The following is a 19,935-nucleotide window of genomic DNA, read 5'->3' as shown; positions in this document are numbered from 1 at the left end:
AACAGATTGCCTGTTGTTTACTCAGAGTGGCCTTAAGCATTTTCATTTTTCCTGGTTTTATTTATTTTATTCTTTTTACTATTGCTCCATTTCTATGCCACAGGCAAAGTTCTTTTTTTTTTTTTTCCAAAACAGGATTTTTTTATCAACTTTATTTTTTTAAGAATGGGTTCAGGTCAGCTCTAATACTCTCATGGCACATATGAGGAAAAAAAAAGAAAAGTGAAAAAGTATAAAAGAAACAATTGAAACTGATACTTTGGACCTAAATATGGATTCTGTATGATGTGATGGAAACCTAACCTTTTCAGGGAATCCATTGCATACACTAGAAAATCTAGTTCAGTTATTTTGGTTTCTTGAGCTATTTTTTTGGATGGATATAGATAGCTTTATGTTCTAAATAATAAAAACTTAGCATTCTTCTAAATCTAAACAATGAGAGATGTCTTTATTCAGTTTAGGTGTTCAAACCGTGGACTAGTCACATGGAATCACATGTGTATTTCTGGCTTTCAATAACCCCAGTTGGCTCTGTTTCCTTTTAGATATCCCAGCCTAATAAAATTTACCTTGCCTTCTTGTGTAGAATTGCCAAGCCACCTGTGATCCTTTGATATTCTAAACATGGACTTGCCAGGTTTTAAATTTTCTGAGGCTGTTTGTCTAGGGCTTCTATTTTCAGTAGGTTTCATCAATTCAGTTTCCATAATCTTTATAGTGTTTTTCTGTCACTTGTGATCATCGTACCTCTTGTAGTCTGAAAAACAACAAAATTTTTCTTGTTGACAAGACTCACACTGCCTTTCCATATAGCTCTTTACAAGATGTGTAGTTTGTGAGAACTGATTCTGTCTATGACGATCCAGACAGAGAAACCTGGGCATTTTTTTAACCTTTGTGGAAACAGACTCAGACTATTCCTGCCACAGATAACAGGAAAGGAAATTTCTATAGCTTACAGTTGCTTGATCACACCTTGTGATGTGCATTACAAGGACACAGTCAGTGCTACGACAGCCTGCTCTCATCTCAGGCTACAAAATCTCAATCTTCACCATTGTGTGGCTTATTCAGTTACATTCCTCTGGAACAAATGGCATTACTGCAGCTTTCAGATTTGTTAAATTCAGCTATTTGAGGAGTCCTTTTTTTATACTGGGATGGGAATATGTTGGATTTTGATTTATTTTTAACAAGCTTCTCATGGATTGTGACTGCCATGGTCCATAGCTAGAAGCCAGCACCCATCTAGCTGTCACTGACATTAATCTCTGACTTCTTAAAGGAACTGTTCCTACTCCTGATGTTACTTTGTACATAACATTATTAAAAGATAAAGTCCATATACTGATTGCTTCACTAAAAATTAACAACAATAAATTCTTTGCAAAGACCTTCTGGGGTTGGTTCACTTTGGCTTGCTGATCTCTTTTACCTTGAAACTTCTTTCAGCAGGAGATATTTTTGTGGGGCTTTTAAGAACAATTACCTGTGTAAGTGTTAGCCTCAATTTATGTGCCCCAAACAGAACTAATCTCAATTTATATTATTGCTGATAAAGGAATAGTTGCATCGGTATATGGGCATTTCTTCATGTAACAAATACACAATGAATTTTCACCCTAGTGAAGGCAAGGGCAGACCCATATTTGTTTTACTAGCATGCAAATTTCAATCAAAACACCTCTCACAGTGCAAAGTGAAGAGCATTCTTGCATTTACCAAGACAGAAAAGGTAGGAGGATATCCTTTCAGTATGGTGTGTTTATTATTATGTAAAAAAATTGTCTCTGTAAAATGTCCTCATAACAGAGGACCATTTGCTGACAAACTTCCTCTAGCAGAGAGCTGATCTGTCACTTACAAAAAGTTTCCAACTTTCTGAACTGAACACTGAGGCAGAGTCCAAGTGTGGACAATAGGTCCAACTGTGGACAAACAAAATATCTACTAAGAACCAGCTCTACCCTGTTATGTCTTTACCTAAAGTGTGGGACATAATTGCTGCCAACATAAATATGAGATACCTTTAAAGACTGTACCACCACTGCTAGAAGCATTAGAGAGAAATCTTGATGTATTGCCTGTACAAAGCAATGGTGTGTGACGTCCATCTATCTGTGAATAGTTAGATCAGGTCTGTTTTGAGAATATGGTTGATACTCATTTTTGAAGTGTTTGCACATCTGTCTTCCCATCTAGACACTGGACTTTTTTTCCAGACACTTCATAGACTGGGAAGACAGAGAAATGAAAGATTCCCTGATAGCCTGAAAGCAAAAAATTATCACAGGTACCTGAAATCCTCTGAGACTGCCTTGCATGCTAATCATTCCAGACAAAAAATATATGCAATATGGGAAAACACCTGGTATAGACTTGGATGTCACTGAGGTTTTGAGTTTCTCAAATATTCCTGCCTTCTGTCATAATTCCTGTTTATTTACTGCAACTTTGATTTGCATTTTTATCGTCCTACAAAGCATGACTACAAATGAATATATTCAATAAAATTATAGTTCTTCCCTTAAAAATATGCCCACCTCTTCCTTTTGTGTTCTTGGTTTTAATCTACTTTTAGCTCTAATCTCTCTGTCCCAATGATTTGATTCTGATTTCTGCTATTTTCTCTTCACTTTTCCTGTTTCTTTTCACCACTGAATTATCCTTATGTCAAATTGCTTTGCTTTGCTTTTTGCCTGAGGAAAAATATCTTCTGGATCCTATGTAGTAAGCACAGACTTATATCCCTGCTTTGTTTGGCAGTAGTGTGCATTGGTTCCTGCCACTTTCCAGATACAATTTTGAGGTGGAACTGAGAGAGAAAGAGCTCAGGGAAAAGGGTCAAAGATACAAAAAACCCTTTTTGTTTGTTTGTTTTCCTGTTCCCCTTCATAAATACCATAGAAAGACTCAAAAGGTGGAAGTGCATTTCCTAATTTGAGGTCAGCAATATAGTATAAAAGATATGCAAGTGGTATTCAGAATATGCTTACATTTTGACACTTTTTTGATAATAACTAACTGTAAAAATGAAGCAGGGAAAAAGACAAGTGTTATTACCATCAATTACTAGTATACCATGGGGTAAAAATACCAAAAATGTGAGCATGTAGAAGCTGTAAAAATGTATCCACAATAGAGCTCAATTTGTGAAGATGTACATGGTGGAAAAAAGACTCCAGGTCTAAATGCAAGGCTGAAAGAAATGTGCTGTCCCACACAAAGGAGTATAGGCTCCTCTCAAACCAAAAGTAGAGCCAGACCAATGCAAAGGGAGGTCAAAAGCCCCCTTCCCTAAGTGACACTGACCACCAAGAGTTCAAGTAGATGTGCTGTTTAACACTGGTTTGGAAAGAGAAGATGCATAGCTGCTGAATTTTTCTTCTTGAAATATACTTGCGGTAGTCTGTGAAGAACAGAAGTTCAACCTTTCTCAGCCTTCAAGTCCTGCAGTAACCCACAGGTTGTCCTAACCCCAGAGCAGCCATCCATCCCTCTGCTTTCTGCTGTCCCCTGCAATCTCCCTTGTTGAGATGACTCCTGCCCTTTCTGAGGACATTTAATTTGCTGAGATGACTTCTACTCCTCCGTTTTCACTCTGCCCACTGCACCTCACAGTCTGAAGCAACCCTCCCTTGAAGCATCTCGTCTTACTACCAGGAGATAGTAAGCTTCTTGCAGGCAGCTCCAAGGGCAATCCAGTGTGCAGCAGGCAGAACAAAATAACCTCCCAGCCTTCCTCCCTACAGCCTGGCCTACTCTTTTTGAAGAAACATAATGTACAGTAACTGTGAGTAAAACCATCAAATAGTTGCACAATCCACTACAAATATCAAAGACCATTTTGTGATTTTTGAACTTTATGTCGCAGAAGTTTGATATGCACAGTCATCCTTGCAGGACTAATCTGTAATACAAGCATCACTGAATCTCTCTTGAGAATATTGCTACTGTGTTTCTAAGGAGTGACCCATCACCATGTAATTTTCATGAGAGTTGTATCACACCCTTAGTCCTTTACACTTTTGCGTACTATGGTGACTATATTTCCAGGAAATCTGAGCTGGGTAATTTTCACAAAAGCTTTCTATCAGGCATGTTCCTTGTGGAGTCCTAAGGTCTTCATAAGCAATCAACAGTACATCATACCTATCTATGAGAACAGCCTTGTAGAGACAAATAAAGTGAAATTTTCAAAATACCTAAGGGAATCTGACTTCTACTGGATTAGAGAAACCTGTCCTAAACTGCAAGATAAAGGACTTTTGTTTTATACTGCTTTTCCAGTTCTGATTTTTTTCTCACTTATGATCCCTGATCCCACTCCGACTTTACCTTGCTGCACTTAATAGTTCTTTCAGGTTCCATTTCCTGATTGAAAGGAGATAAAGGCAAAGACAAGAATAATTAGAAAATACAAACACCAGCCATATTATAAATATCATACATACACTAGTTAAAAGCATCTTGTGAATGGGCGTACAGGTATAAATGGTCTCAGTCAGCTAGCATTAACCTAAGTGGAAAGGCTGGCAATGTCTTCAGTGGAAAAGATTAGGAACTGTGTGTGCTTGTAAGCCACATGTATATGTGACACTCAGGGACATGGTTTAGTGCTGCACTTGGCAGTGCCAGGTTTACAGCTGGGTATTATATGACTGTCCTGGGGTGACTTTATGATGTATATCCCATGTTGCTGCTCTATGCCCAGAAACTAACTTTGTGCCTTTCTATGCCTCTAAACTGAGCAAAACTTTTTCAAAGCAGTTTGCAGCTTGTTCAAGGTTACACAGAGATAGCAGTTTTTCCCAGCTGCTGCAGAGGAGCGAGGAGGCACTCAGCTTGCTGCTTTCCAGTCAGCTTTTGGCCAGTTTTTTCAGTTTCCTTTTCTCCGGAGAGAGACTGAGAGTTGAACTTTGCTTTTCCTTCCCTGGAATTCTGGATTTTCTCCCTTTTCTACTGGACTGCTTCAACCTCAGAGCACATCAGGAGGACTTTCCACCGGGCACAGAGGGCCTGGCCCTGGGCCAAGCCCCAGCTCCGAGGAGACCAAAGGGAGAACTCTAACACTTTTTCCCAGGTTTTTTCTCCACAGCAAGGAATTTTATTATTTAGCATTATTTTCCTTTTCTTGTGTGTTTGGTAAATAAATAGTTTTATCTCCTTCACTTTCCTTCGAGGAAAATTTATTTTTTCCTGAACCTGGTGGAGGAGGGGTGGTTGTGCCTTCTCTCAGAGGATGTATTTCTAAATTTGGCCAAACCGGAACAATGACAAACAAACCCGACTCACATTTTTAAGTTTTGGAAGGTCAAATTTCCATACACAGTGCGTCAGGATACCCAGAGTAGTCCACTACTTTCACATTTTGCTGTCCAGGAAGGAGATGCATCTTAATCCCTTCAGGCATTCAAAATACAGATTTGTGCCTAAAAATGCGGCAGCATGGACGACTGTGCTTAATGGAACAGAAATGGTGAATTACCATACCTGTACCCAGAATGTATAAGGGTACAGTTTTCTGAAGCTTACAAATCTCCTTGTAAATAACCAAATTGAGACTTCATCCTTCATTCAGATGATATTCAAGACCTTATTCTTTTTTCCTGGTGTTTATTAAAGTGACGCACCTCTGCAATGACACCATCCCCTGGGGATGCGGAACACTCCGGAGTGGAAGTGCTAGGAGTCATAAGGTAGCCTCTTGATAGTAATAAGTTTATTATAATAATCAGTGTTCTTCTAGCTTATACACTAGCATTGTAAAATGCTTGTCCAAAGTGTTTTAGAGTAAATTGCTAATGAGAAATAATGAAATGATGAAAATTCATCCTTCCGCAATTTCTTATTTAAGGCACCAAACTCCCAGCATTAACTTATTCCCTTCAGAGTCATAGGACAGACTCTGGCTTACTAACTTCCTGCCTAATGGGTCTTTCTACATAAATTGGGCTTATATGGGTTTATTTTTCCCTGCAGAGAAGATAGCTGGATTATGCTTTTTTTGTTGTTCTTTATCTATTATTTACACAGAAAAACATTCTTTTTTTTTCCTCGCTGAAATATGCAGTTATTCCTGGCACAAATAAAAGTGGATTTGCTAGTATAATAAATGATCAGTTACTGTATTTTCTCTAAACTTCTGTACAACTGAAATACATGGTGAATATTCAGCAAATCAAATTTTGACTGATATAGTTGATAGAGGAGCTCAGACACTGCGTATTTTATGGGTGTGTCCCAGGTCCGGAGATACCCATGCATATGTCCTCTGATCCAAAAGAACCATTTCTCCATGATTCTACTTTCTATACTTGTACAACATTAGGCTGTGCTTTAAAACACAGATAATATGTAATATTTGTTAACCACAGCTAATACATACTCACAAAACACAATACACTTCCGTTTAGCTAAAAGAAGATTAAATATTATTGTGTTTAAGTATTAAAGGATGGGTTTTTTTACTGACAGAGAAAATCCATAACATTGGGAATCGGAAGGGTTTTTTAGATATTACTGTTCTAAATACAAGTTCCATTAGGCCCATGGAATTTTCTTTGCTGACATTTAGCTGTTAGCAAGGGTGACCTCAGTGTCTGACTAATGCAAATATCATGATTAATGGAGACATTCAGTCATAGGCCCAAGGAGATGACATGCTTCAGGTGAGACTGCATCACAAGAAATGACTAGACACAAATTGACAGAAATCTGTCAATATGATGTTTAACCAGACACAGGATCTACCAGATGACTCCTCAGTCCTGCTTGGAGTTTAGTTTCAGGTAGTTCTGTGTGAAGCAGGGAGTGGGACTCGATGATCCCTATGGGTCCTTTCTAACTCCAGATACTCTATGAGGCTGTGAGTCCAAGAGAGCTACTTTAAAGGTAGCAGTTTCCTCTAAAGGAAGTCCAAATTTAACTGTGTGTGCATCACCCATGTGAAAGAGGTAAGAATACAGCAAGCAATTTAAATGTGAACAAAGTAAGGCAGTGTTGATTCAATAAGGATTACACAACAAACAGGAGATATACTCTGGGAAAAAGCCTGATCCCACTGAAATAGAATAAAAAATTCAAGTACTGCTTCTATTACTTGAAAATCAGGACTTCATTCTTCCTGTACAACATCACTACATTCAATATCAACAGCTCACCTGACTAGGCAGACACAGAAACATTTTTATCTCTAAAAGTACTCTGAAGTGGTCTGAAGTTATGCACAAATGTAATACTCAACCCAAGAAAATACATGTTCTGCATGGGCTTTTTAGGCTTAGGTTAAATATTCTGAGCAAAGTGTACAAAAATGCTCAATGGAATTCTTTCCGTATTTGTTGGTCTATTTTCCAGCATGGAATGAACATGAATTTGTGTTAAGGATATAAAATCAAAGCCAAAGGTCAGTCTAAGATTAGTGACTGCCTAGCAAAAGTACTGGTTTCTGTAGCTGGTAGGGAAACTCGTCCTTTGGAACAAGGTGAAGTGTAAATGTGGCAGTCATTTAGAGACAGTTCATCTTTAATAAGTATGTGTAAAAACACCTCTTCTCTGTTATCCCCTTTGGCACTTGTATACCTTAGCCAAAACCATAGCAGCACACATCTATAGTATGGCATCATTGCTTATGACTGCTAGACCATTATGAGAGACTGAAAATTAATGGTTTAAGCATTGTTAAGAAGGACTTCTGTCCATTATGGCAAAACTATATAAAGGAACTGCAACCACCAAAGCCCACACTTCCCTGAATATGCCTCTTGACTGGAACTGGACTGTGAGTTATACCACCTAACAGTGACTCTGTTGTCCAATTATGTCAGGTTGGGGAAAAGTAAACAAGGTTGAGGGAGAAGAATGTATCCAGAAGGAAAGCCAAACCCAGTAGCTGTCCTGAAAATCAGCTCTGGCTGGGTTTGGCGTGGGGGAGGCCAAAGATTACAGACTCATTTGCTGAGGCCAGGTTTGCACACATTCTCCCCAAACCAAGGGGAGAGGAGGAGAGTTTTTGGGGGTGTGGTGAATACCCATCCTCCCTTGCACAAACTGGCTTTTCTTACTGGTTGTGAAATCCCCACACCCTGGGAAGGCCACACACACGGAACATTCACAGGAGAGGCACCTGAGGAGGGATCATAAACCATCAAGGACCCCCAAAACACCCACCGACTCATTCCTGAGGCCTTGCACCAGAGGACTGCACATGATGCAAAGTGATGCAACCAATCCAGAGTCTACGGGAAGAGATGGTGCCAAACTTCCACCTCAGGGGGGTTACCTGGGTGTTCCCAACTAGCCTGAACATGTATTAATCCACTGAACTCTGTGTTTTGTGGGACCCTCACCACTGAGAAGACCATACTGAGGATCAAGAGGACACCATTGGGATTCACAAGGTGGTGATATTTTCTACTTAAGCAGTCTTTCTGTCACTCTCCACCCTCCCCCCTGGCCTTTTTCTGTTTCTTTCTCTCTCTCTCTCTCTCTTTTTCTGTCTCCCTCACATTTACTGTTAAATGAAATCCATGCTATTGACTTGGGCATATGGTCTTGTTTGCACCTTAATTCAGGCAGAGGCATCTCACTAGCAATTTTAATAACTGGATCTTAACAGAGATAGAGGCTGACATTATAATTTTTACATTATACATAAAGTGCCTTATAGGATATACTGTTTCACTTTTTAAATATATATTTTCCTATATTCTTAAGAAATTCAATCTTAAGAACACAAAAAAAGAGCTTATTTTTTCACTGCTCCTCTAAAGTACAATTAATAGGTCTTATATTCTTTCACTATTTTAAAAGTCTGGTGCTTTTTAGAATTTCTTAGAAAGTTTCCAACAAAGAGTTTTTCAGAAAAAAAGATATTAAATGATCTGGAAAATCAGAGTAGTTCTTTAAAGTGGCAAAGTCATGTATCAAAGAAGAAAGAGTGCAAAACAGCTTCAGAAGAACGTCACAAAACTAGGTTCTGAGATTATACGGATAAAGTGAAGAGCATGAATACAATTTTCAGTAATACTTGTTGCCAGTACTATGGTATGTATCAGTTTGCTCATTTATTAACCACATGATATACAGAAAAACCTTTGACATCTCTTGAAATTTTCTGTATTTACAAGTCGACCAGCAGGAAAGTTCTATCAGTTTCATGACAGCACAGAAAAAGGAATGACGGTATTTTGATAAAACCTTTCACAATGAAAAATACACATAGGTAATAACGTTATTTTTTATCAATTAAATCTTCTGTAATCTGACTTTGACATTGTCAGAACTGCAGTTATTTTGTTAAGATCTACCAAGAAAGTTAGAAAGAGCCCAACTGTAAATCCCCCAACAATGAAAATATTTTGAAAAGTAGCTCATTATTGCACTCTCTCAGATACTTTCTCTGCCCTATTTTTTGATTACCTGTTTCTGAAGAGTAAACCTACTGTTGTCTTTCATGCACTATCATTTGTTTGCCAAATAAGCAGGCTTTAGACTCTTCTGGTAAACTTAATTCTTCCAGAAGCTCTATCATAATTTTCTACAGTGAGTGCTGTTTTAAAACAGAATGTCTCTACTATTTAATACCAGAAATCTCATTAGATAGCAACACACCTTTATTACAGATGGCTAGGATTAAGACTATGTTGCTAAAAAATAAAAAAAGTTAAAAAACAAATTAAAAAAGAAAAACTGGTTAGACCACATAAAATTTCAGTCAACCATTTCCAAACAGTAAATCCCAACATCCTACACTGGTAATGATGAGGTCAGCAGTTCTTGAACTGTTTCAGAAGGGAACAAGAGAAAGCAAGTTTCCTATAGTACAGGAGTCCATACCAATGACGTTTATAAAGGGAAGGTTAAAATCACTTTGGGATTAAACTTCAGGGTTGAAAGGCTTGAAACCACTACATCAGGTTATGGAGCATGGAATTTGATGAAAATTTCCCTTTTACATTCCAAAAATAGAGTAATTGAGATAATTCTCACTCACTGAAAGTGAAATGAAATTACTTGAGATCTGTGGCACTGAAGTGGGCAAAATTCTACTGGAGTGCAGTTAGCTGATGCAGGAAAGATCAGTATCAAATAAAACTTGCACAATATTTTCTATCCCAGATCCTCAGAAACACAGTGAAATGAAAAGTGAATTGAATAAGACTCATAGGAATTATTTCTGGTCTTTCACTTCTTTCCACTACCAAGTTATTTTCATTCTCTGACCAGATATTTTGCAAAAACCTCATATTATTAGATAAAATTATTTTTAATTGAAAAGACAAAAACCACAAGATAGCTACAAAAATTAAAAGGCTTTAGTTTTTTTCTAAATAAGAAATAACAAAGCAACATCATTAGATTTTCCAGGATCAGATTCTCAGCTGAATACAACTGTTTTATACAGCTCCAGGTTGATAGCTTCCTGTTTACCCAAGCTGAGGTCCTGACACATAAAATCATGCTCTTAAGTATCAGGATGGACCATTCTTTTACTACAAGGTTGTCCTTAACATAGTGGAGAAAGAAAATATCCCCTTCCTTGAAGAAGAAATAGGAAAACATTTACAGATCCAACCAAAATGTTTATTCAGTTCCTTCTACCTGTCATCCAATGTGAAGTAGGAGCTATGTTCAAGGTATCAATATATTTTATCACTAAATTAATGCATTTTAAGTAATAGAAATCAGCAATTTTAACTGTGCCATTGGTAATCACCAAGTCCTTTAGCTATTCTGTCTCATTATAAAGAAAGAAATCCACCTACCTGCTAAAAAAGCAATTAAAATTCACAACTGGTATAGAGCTGAATCTATGAAAATATCTAAAACGACTGAAAATATGTACTCAGAACATGAAGCATACACGATACATCAGTTTATTTAGATGGGAGAAGTTTTTATTATTTACATATGAAATATTATAAATTATATATTGTGAAACATAGATATAAAATATGAACTTCAAAGAAGAAATAATTCCAACTAGCTAAATCATAATTTATTGGGGGAAAAAAAAAAAGTGATTATTCAAATACATTTGAGTTCATTTACTCTTACTCTTACTTTTGCTTTTGTATTGTGTCAGATACATTCAGCCCAAAAATGAAGGGTTGTATACAAGTAGACCCAGACTAATATGGTCTTTTTCCCATGGCAAAGTAATAAATGAGGATTATTAGAAAACAACTGAAGACCCCAAATATTCTTTACAATTGATTATGAAATTTCAGAATGTCTGTACATTAAGTCTTGTTACCCACTCCATTGTGGAAAACAGTATCTGACCAAAAAATTTGCCTAATTTCAAAATAAACAGTAACAAAAAATCCACATTGGCATTACCCAACATCAGAAACATTCATAATTTTAATGCTACATTTAATGTCAGGGCACAAAATTCAGTGAGTTACCATAACAATATGAACAATTAGAAGAAGATAAATAATTTTTTTAAAAAATTGTTATCATCTTTTGTGGAACTTTAATTTACTTTTTCCTTCAGGCATTTTTGCTATCTTTTGGTCAATGATATAAAGTAATTCAATATTTACTAGGTCACTCTTAAACAAAAAATTTGGATGATATTGGTATTCTATTACAGGAAAGAAAATGAAAATTAGATACCTTTGGTACCTTGGCTACCAATTACCTCAGAAAAAATTTTTTTCTGGTACCCAGTCCTGTGGAACCGTATCCTCTTCTTCTCTCTCTACTCACTCACATGAATCCCCACAAAACAGTTTCCAAGTTCCTGAATAAAACTGAGGAAGTGCATTTATAAATAAATTCTGACATTTTCAATCTCAGCATTTCCTTGCAGGAATATTGTCCTTCCTGCTGAAATGAAAGTGGAGTCTTAAAAATGTTGTTAAAAGTTCTTCATGCCATGGTTTATTTCAGTTTCACCATTGTTGTTTCTGATAGAAAGGATGGGAGAGAACATTTATTGCGATTTAATGAAGGAGAACATTCTAAAAGTCTTGGTCAAAAATATCCTTTCACTTCTCTTAAACTATTTACTATTCCATTATTGTTTGAATAGCTTTTACAATATAACAGAAATCTACACAATTCAGCCCTTTACTTTTGCTAGCCTGCTTGCAAGTTAGAGCATTACCCAGAAAGCTCATGATCTGAATTTTGTGATCTTTTCTGAATGACATGCTAAAATTATCACCCAGCTTCATTAGATAATGCACATGCTGAGATGCTGATACACCTACTATCCACAGGAGCAGCTGCTCAGTGACAGCACTTTTTACTGGTAGAATGAAGACATTTGGGACACAGACACTCCCAACTGTGATGTTCCTCACTGCGCTGCCATGGGAAGGCCAGGACAAAGTTATTTTGATTGTGAATCTTGCAATAGTAGCTACAGAAAGGACAGCAGGAACTGCAAGCATGGTACTTATGATTGACATTGAGTGTCATGATCAGTATATAAAAGGGACTGTCCTTATGCCGCTCCTAAAACATCATGGTTTGTCTGTGGTTTTCTCTGAAGTGAATGTTTTCTTAAGCAACTGATGCCTTATTGAAAAGATTTTCAAGATTTAGCCAAGTAACTGAACTCAAATGAATGCTATATTTTTAAGACACCATTATGGTTTTGAGAGTACTTATGCTAAGAAAGTTAACAAGAAATAAAAGTAAAGCAATTTTAGCTTATACAAATTAATACCATGTTAAAGCCTATGTTCAACACTAGGGCCACCATGGCAGCAGATGGATCAAATTTTCAGGTGGTTTTAATCAGTAAAATTCTCTGGGTTCCAATAGAGCTCTTCTGATTAAAAGCATCTGAGAATCTGGACCAATTATTTCCAGATAAATTATTCACAAAATAATGGGCAAAATTGCAAATAATTAATTTTATTAATACAGTTTGACCATCTATAGAGTTAATTGAGTAGGAGAAAACATTTTTGTGAAAACAGTACTTGACAATTAGTTGACAAAAAAAAGTTGTCACTATTATTCATTCAATGTAAAAGGAACCCAAAATACTCTAATAAAGTGATGATGATAACTGCAGGATTTCTTACAGGATAATTAAAAAACATAGAAGTGGAATGCATGTATACAACTTGGTCTGAGATAGGAGATTTATTGCTTAATTATCTTAGAATTACATGTCTATTAATGAAGCTAATATGAAACAGGGATCAGTTTGACTCCAAACATCCAAACAAAGTATTTCAGAAGAGAATGTGGGACAAATCTTGACATATTGCAAGTGATGTAACTATATGGCTGGATTTGAACTCAAGCCTCTGAAAGACAGCCTGTTTATATCTGAGAAAAGCAAGGAAAAATAAAGTAAAAAAAAACAAGTATCAGATACGTTAACTATTGCTGGGTTCCAAGAACAACACAGTACATTACTCCTAACATCAGGCCGAGTGTCAACAGAGGAAATAAGCTGCAAGTTTGAAATTAATTAAACTTGCCATGTTTCCACTGCATCCTGGTTATGTCCCAAGTAAGTATAAACAAATTTAAATATATAGAATAAGCATCTGGACTGTTAATATTGTCATATATAATTGAATTAGAAAATAGTTGCTTAGATTCAGTCAGCTTTCCCAGGTACTAGAAGCACAAGCAAAAATGTCTTAATTGTGCAAGCCAACACATGTTAAACATTACCGTATCACAGAATTGCTCAACAAAGCAATTAAAGATTCTCTTAGAGAAAATCGCTACCAAAAGCAAAGGCTTTAGTTTTCATAACTATCTCTGCTTCAGTTCCCAGGCAATTTATTTTGAGATTTCTTTAGCTTCCGTATGCATCAGTAAGTCTGCTGGTCTGGAAGACTCACAGAGCATTAGGCCCCGAAATTTTTGTTCAGTTGAATATTCAGACATGACTTTAAAATAAAAGTCTCCTGCCTTCTACTAAAATACTATTAGGGATGGGGGAGCCCCAGCATCAGCAGAATCCAATATTTTTGTAATCTTCATACCTGAGAGTGATGGAAGTTATTGCTCTGCATATCACTGGGTTCAGCTCTTCCTTTTGTCTCTGTCCTGTTCTGGCTCCAGGTTTACTACATTTCCTACACAGCCAGTACCGGTCAGGCTGTAATTGTTAGCTTATGCTACATGTTAACAAGGCTCTCATGTTCCTGGGAACCACAGCTGAAGACGTAAGAAGTCTCAAAAAAAAGGATTTGTCTCTTCATTCCACTCCTGGGCCTACATTTATAGTATCCTTTTATCAAACACCCTCGGTTAAATTACTAAGAAAAGGAAACCAGAAACATCTTTCCTAGTCAAGCCACCTTGTAATTTTTTTCCTCCCCTAAAGAGCCTTCAAAGGTCTGCACTGACACACTGAGACATTAATACAAGTTCAGGACTTGGTCTCACGGAAAAGTTTGAAACACAGAAGAGTAATTTTGTTTTAAATTCTTTGCTATTTGCATTTCTTCTGTTTGGTTTACAATTTGCTATGGTTTCTCTTTAAATCTCAAAAAGCATAGTTGGAAATATTTTTGTGGAGAGAAAAACATTGTTCTGCCAGTTCTCTTACTCTCATTTTGTTCTGCTACAGTAAGTGCAGATAATTCGGATTATGGAAATAGGAAAGGATAGCTAGTCTTACTCTTTACTTTTGTATCGTATCAAGTATTAAATACTAGAACTATGGTTTTCTGGAGGCCATGACACCATTCTTTGTGTTTTACAGCCACCCATGTGCCTGAGAATAACTCATCTGATTTCGGTAGAATTACATTTTATCTTAATTGGTGCAAATAACATTGCAATCCCAGGTAGGATTAGAAAGGTGCTTATATGCTGAATGCACTTTCTGTCACTTTGGCATTAAATAATTCTAAATCTCTTACAAACCACTTTCAGTTAAATAGGGAAAAAATATGCATTACTGTATTTCTGCCCTTGCTGAAACTGAGAAGCAGCTCAGTGTTTTGGCTGCAGTTAAAATCAGAGGAACAAACAGCATATTGATTGCACTGAACATAAAAAACCCCATGGCATTTAAGGTAGAATACAAGCACAACTCAAGGCATTCAAGGTCAAAGATGAGCTCCATGAATTTTAAGCTGTTTGATATCTGAAAGCTCATAGCGCCTGTGTTTTCCCCAGAAAATTTTAAAAGGTTAAACTTCTCTGCAGGTATTGAACCTTAAAATACAGTCTGGTAAGAATAAACTAATGATGACTACCTCATGTACATACAGTCCATTTTATTTACAGACATGTTTGGAAGAGATGATAATGCCAACTTTTGGTATCCAGGTTCGGGGTTAAAACTTTCTTCAGTGGGGTCTGCAGATTGCTGGGAGTCCGGAGAAGTTGGGGACAGAAACTAACACTTCTGCACAGAAGGATGCAAAATTTTCAACATGGGAATGGAGTGGCAAGAAGAAAATTGTGTATATGCTTGTCTTCCTAATGTAGTAGCATATAGTTGCTCACTCAAGAAAGGGGTGCTGCTCTCCACAGACTCGTTCATGTTTTTTGTCACTTTAAAAGTAGTTCTATAGAATGTTGCTGAAATAAAACATTCCTACTAAAATACATTTTTTTCTAAGTCTGACTTTGCATGTGTGTTTTCTCCACTGCTCAGAGTGAAAGGTGGCAGAGTTGGGCCCTCTGTAAAGGAAAAGCATTTTTCTGCCGTTTTTCTGTCTGTATATAGCCAGCAGCTCCTGAAACTCAAATCTTTGTTTTCAAAGAGCAAATATGATTTGACCGGGGAGACTGTGTTGTGTTTTCTCAGCTGTTTTGATTATTTCACACTTTTTTTTGCAGCTAGTTCTGCCCAACTAGGGGAGCAGGGAGTCTGGCTCACAGCATTTCTCGGTGTGTTTCAGCAAATCAAATTGCTATGACCACTGCTGAAAAAGAGGCCTTAGGTGGTCAAGAATCCATGATGACAGAAAAGGAAACATAAGATTCATCTTTAAAGTTTGGACTGGAAGTGACATTAGAGAGCTTTTCCCAGGGCTTGTGAAGAAAGCTGGTCATGTGGAAACATTATGTTTAATGCAGTCAAAATCCTTAAAACAACTAGTTTTATAAATCCAGGGTTGTCTACATAGAAACTAAATCCATATTCTTTTAGTATGACCTACAGCCCAAAAATATCTATTCTAATATGCTTCTCTTTTTCATGACATGTGATACCATAATACAGTTGATATTGGTGTATTATGATTCTGAGGCTTTTAAGAATTCTGATACCAGTATAGGCATATATTTGCATTTTCAATGTAGATATAGTCTTGTTGGAAATTTTCCAATTAACTTGATTTATTTTCTAACTCATGTTGTCATGCTCCCATCATATCACCGTTTGATATTTCCTCATTTTTGAGCAATTCACACAAATGTTCCTCTGGTCCTTTTTTAACAAATCCAAATGATTAATTAGAAAGCTCAGACACTCTGTGGGAAGTTTAAAAGACAGACTCTTAAGGTCATCTGGTCCTAATGACAATCTGCATTTTTTTCTCTCCTTAACTGGTTGCAAATGCCTTGCACATGTTTGTCATAAAGTCAAACCCGCTGTTTGCACAAGAAAGTAGAAGTTGAAGTTGGTGCTGTATCACACCTGTTGTTATTCTTGTTCAGTAAGAAAAACTATGTGTGAAATACATTACTGTAATTGCCTAACTATTTGCAGAACAATTTTTTCTCCCAAGCAAGACTTCTAACATGATCACAAAGCCTTTGTGGACCTAAATCTTTAAGAACATAAAAAGTTTATGAGGAACCAGAACCAGAGAGAGAATACATGAATTTCGTGAAAGCAGCAAAAGAAAAAAATTTAAAACATCAGGCTACAGCAAGTAACAGAGGCTGCAGGCTGACTCCTGTAGATCCCATATACATACAGCAAGAAATAATACCAAGAGGAAACTGAATGGACTAATTAAATGAAGGTCATACTTGATGAATATTTCTGATGGCATTGGAATAGTGCAGCAGAAGTGATGCAGTACACAGCATGGATCTTCATTTTAGAAAGGCTCCCTATACTGCACAAACAGTACACACAAATCAGATTTCAGAACCTCTCTGCTGAGGTAATAGTGTGCAGCTGCCAAAAACAAACTGCTAATTATTTTTTTAAATGGCTCTAGTTAGAAGAACGTAGTAATGCAGAAAGGTATACAGGATCATCACTACAATTTACGTGGATCACTTCTGTAATTGAAATTCAGGAGGCTAAGAAATGAATCATCTAAATGACTGGATGTTGGCTCAGGGGTTTACCTTAGTTGGGGTAAAACCAGCCCCTGGTGACTGAGGGCCACATGAACATTTCCCATTGTTTCAGAATTGCAAAGTTGGACTGTAGCTGTTTGATTTATAGAAAAAAATGTTCTACATTATTTGAACAAAAAGTAATGTAAAAATTTCCTGTATCAATGTTATAATAAGATCAGCATGTGTAGAATTTGGGTAGCCTGGTCCATCTTCAAACATTTACATTAATTTGATAAGCTTTTATTTTAGCGAATTCATTCATCTGTTGGCTTATCTAAAACTGTGCTGCAATGTCTGTACATCCCTAGGCACATGAGTTTGAGTAAAATAAACATAATGCCATGGCCTGGACTCTCGGGAACAAAGAAATCAAGATGGCAGCAAAGCCCCTCCCCCCCCCAAGATGGCAGCTTCTGTAGCTGACTGTGTGGTCCAGGGGACAGAGGCAAAATGGTGGATAAGCCTCCTCCTCCCAGTCATGTGGTGGAGAGAGAGAACCAAGTTAAAAATAGAACAACACAGCAATCAAAAACTTCTGCAATCACAAAACTCCCTCTTCCTCCAAACAATCAACAGGGAACAAGGACAAAAGCAAAGGAAACCTGGAGTCCAAAACCAGTCAAGCACTACCAAGATATTTGCTCCACACCACCTGACAGGGCCTCTCCCAGTGGTGCCAGTGTCAATTTCTCTGTCACTTTTTGGCCCACTGGACCTAGTTGGTGTTGCGCTGCAGTTCTGAGTCATTACCACATTGTGGGGCGAGGGGGGGAGAAGGAGCTCCACAGGGCACCAAAACCAGCAGCCCTGACTCCACTGGTCCCAGTTAGTGCCCGCAGACAAGTATTTGTGAACTTTGCCCTGAAACAGTTTAGGATTGCAAAATGCAGTTTCTTGGAGGCCTGCACCAGGCAGGGAGTTTAGAGAGAAACAAAAGGCTTCTGCCTTGTGCTGCTTTTGCTTAGAGAAGCAACTCTCTTAGCAGCCCTGCAAGAGTGAGAAGAAAGCCCTCCTTGAGTGTTTCTGGCTCTAAAAGGAACCCCAAAACCCCCTACCTCTGCAAAACCAGGCCAAGACACTCCAATTCTGGTTTTTGCCCCTGGAGCTTAAAGGGACAGTGGCAATCTTGGGCAGATTGGCATATGAAAGATATGGAATACAATATACATTTTTTGGGTTACCAGGACACAATGTGAGAAGCCTCCTACAAAAGTGACCAAACAAAATAATTTCTAAAGCATTACTCTGCTGAAAGTTAACCATCAAGATCTCCATATATGACAGAATGGTCAATCCCACACTCTAATGAGAAAATTCAGAGATGCATCTCTTGAACTTGCATGTAATCACAACCTTTGACTGTAAGTCCTCTTGTGTTCTTCAGTACTCCTTTCAAGGTTCCTTGATGCTGTAAGAAACACTTGCAAGCAATCACACAGTGCATTGGAGAATATGCTTTTACTTACAGTACTAAAATCTAAAGAAAAATATATGAACACCATGTGAAGAAATTATCAGCACATTGCATATTGCCATGGTTTAACCTCAGCCAGCAATTAAGCACCACACAGTCGTTCACTCACTCTGCCCTGGTGGCATAGGAAAGAGGTTTGGACAGGTAAAAGCGGGAAAACTCAAGGGTAGAGACAAAATTTAACAATTGAAATTAAATAATAATAATAACAACAACAATAATAAAAATAAAGACAAAATCCAAGAAAAACAAGTGATACAAATAAAACAATTTCTCAGTATTAACCAACCTATGCCCATTCAGTTGCTGAGCACCACCTCCCCCTGCCAACCTTTTCCACTAGTTTTATTGCAGAGTACAATGTTATATGGTGTGAAATATCCCTATGGTCAGTTGGGATCAGCTGTCCCAGCAGTGTCCCCTCCCAACTCCTTGTGCACCACCAGCCCACTCATTCTTGGGGTGGGGGAAGAAGCAGAAAAGGCCTTGATGCTGTGTAAGCACTGCTCAGCAATAACAAAAATATCACTGGATTATCAACAGGTTGTGCTGTTTTCAGCACAAATCCAAAACACAGCCCCACACCAGCTATTGTGAAGGAAAGCACCTCTATCTCAGCCAAAATCAGGACGTACGTCTGTGGCTTTCGGCCCCTTTTCTATCGCTCCTGTAGAAGCCGTGGTGCCTACTGGAAGTATAGTGGGCAAAAGCTGAGGACCAATGTGTGTTTTTCAGCTCCACTGACTAATTGATTTAGCCAGAAATGAAACACCAGAGCTTGAGGCCTTTCTCTGTCTGTGAGTCAGCTCTCCTCTCCCAGCAGACAGCTGGGATCGGGTAGTGGGTCATCAGAAACACCAGAAGAAAAACCTGCAGAATTAGGACATCCACACATTAGCAAAGCTAGGGTCCTCAGGGAGACTGTGATTACTAACTGCAACAAGATGAATGTGAAGCTGTTCCTAGTATCCTCCACTGCAGAAGGTGCTAGGAACAACACTTGTCTTTTGCATTAAGGAATACTTGTGCAAAATTTAGTCACAGTCAGACCTAGTTCCTGAGAATTATGTTTTTTCATTCTTTGGCTGCAATGATTTCTGCAGAGATCCATGTCAGCCTCAGCACAGAGGATAGGGAAAGTGCTCAAGAACTACAGTCTGGCCTGGTATAACCAACACATGCTGCCACATGAGTTTCAGCCTTGGAGGTTT

Source organism: Corvus cornix, chromosome 3, assembly GCF_000738735.6.
Source record: "Corvus cornix cornix isolate S_Up_H32 chromosome 3, ASM73873v5, whole genome shotgun sequence".
Taxonomy (NCBI): domain Eukaryota; kingdom Metazoa; phylum Chordata; class Aves; order Passeriformes; family Corvidae; genus Corvus; species Corvus cornix.
Note: the sequence above shows the minus strand (reverse complement) of the source record.